We start from the raw sequence: 2,142 nt of genomic DNA on the forward strand, positions 1-2,142 counted from the left end.
GGTGGATGGATGACAAAGTTTGCCATTTCAAAGACTGTTTGCACACGGGTAAAATTATACTTTGTGTGGCTTGTATGTGTGCCTATGTGTGTACTTGTATATGCTCACCTCTGCACATGGAGATGAGAAGATAACTTTTTTTAAAAGATCTATTTATTTGTTTTATGTATGTGAGCACACTGTAGCTGTACAGATGGTTGTGAGTCTTCATGTGGTTGCTGGGAATTGAATTTAGGACCTCTGCTCACTCCAATCAACCCCACTTGCTCAGTCCCTGCTCTCTCCAGCCCAAAGATTTATTTATTATTATAAATAAGTACACTATAGCTGTCTTCAGACACACCAGAAGAGTGTGTCAGATCTCATTATGGGTGGTTGCTGGGGTTTGAACTCAGGACCTTCAGAAGAGCAGTCAGTGCTCTTAACCACTGAGCCATCTCTCCAGCCCCGAGAACATAATTTAATAAGAGTTATTTCTCTCCTTCCACCACAGATCCTGGGAGTCAAACTGGGTCTGTCAGGCTTGCAGCAAGCATTTTACATACTGAACCATCTCAATAATCCTAGATGGGATTTAAAAAAATATTAGATCATCCTGAAATTATTATTATTGTTGTTGTTATCATTATTATTGATGTTTTGCCTGCATAGATGTCTATGCACTATGTCATGCCTGGTGCCCATGGATGCCAGAGGAGTGTTTGTGATTCCCTGGGACTGGAATTACAAACAGTTGTGAGCTGCTTTGTAAATGCTGAGAGTGGAACCCTGGTCCTCTAGAAGAGCAGTCAGCACTCTTAGTTTCTGCTCTATCTCTCCAGCCTGGGGACTTTGTTTTAAACTAAAAGGTGACAATATCATATGACAAGGAGGTGGAGCCACAAAAGTTCACGTGGAAACACAAGTCACAGAGACACTTTGCCAGCTCAGCATTCTGTGGTGCCGTTACACAAGCACCTGGCTCCAGAACCAGAGAGCCCAGCTTTAAGTCACTCAAGATGAATGAAAACAGGCCCTCTCCCAAGGACTCGAACATGGTGCCTATATCTTTATTCATACAGCAAAAGAACCAAAGGCAACCCAAATCCTATCGGCGAGTGGATGGACAGCGGCAGGTCTATACTGTAGAATACTCCTCATCTGAGAAAAAGAACAAACTAGTAGAACATGTAACAATATGGAAAATCTCAATAAACCAGGAAGTCAGCAGAGAGAAGGGAAACAGAAAAAAACATAACACTCAGACAGAACAGAAGAAAAACACCACATATTTGTGTGAAACTATAAAGGACAAAGCTAGTATGCAATGATTTAAAGAGAGAGGTGGGGGTGGGGGAAACTGGGCGAGACCTCTGTCGGTAGAGTGCTGGTCTAACCTGGATAAACTCCTGGTTCTGATCTCCAGCATCCAATGAACCCAAAACGCTGAAGCTCACCTGTAAGCATTTGGGAGGTGGAGTCAGGAGGACCAGGAGTTGAAGGTCATTTTCAGATACAAGCAGAGTCTAAGGCTAGGCTAGGCTACATGGGATCCTGTCTCAAAAAAAGAAAAAAAAAAAAGAAAAAGAAAAGAAAAAAGAAAAAGAAAAAAATCTATTGCTAGTTACCTGGAGTCACCTACGAGCTGGGAGAATTGAATAGAATAGAGAAACCCTTGGGGCTACAGGATCCTGCTTTTGAGGCAGGATCTCAGAATGTCTCCCAGGCTGCTCTCGGACTCACCACTAAGCTGAAAATAACCTTGGATTTCTGCTCCATTTGCCAAGTGCAGAGGTTACAGTGTCTGTCACTGTGCCCCGTTTATTCAGTACTGGGGATCAGACACTGGCTCTTGTGCACGATGAGGCAAGCCTTCTATCAACTGAACTGTGACCCGAGCCCCGAATACTCTACACTCTGATCAAAGGAATGCTTCTACAGGCAACTATCACGTGCCTACACTTACCAAACTTAACATTTGTAGTTGTACCTTAAACTTTTTTAGTCACATTTATTGAATGGGTGTGGGTGTGTGTGGATGTTCACATGATACCACATGTATGTAGTGCCTAGAAGACAACCTGTGGGAATCTGCAATCTGCTCGCTTCTCTCTCTCTCTCTCTCTCTCTCTCTCTCTTTCTTTCTCTCTCTCTAGCGGGATC

The sequence above is a fragment of the Mastomys coucha genome, unplaced genomic scaffold, assembly GCF_008632895.1.
Source record: "Mastomys coucha isolate ucsf_1 unplaced genomic scaffold, UCSF_Mcou_1 pScaffold15, whole genome shotgun sequence".
NCBI classification, from domain to species: domain Eukaryota; kingdom Metazoa; phylum Chordata; class Mammalia; order Rodentia; family Muridae; genus Mastomys; species Mastomys coucha.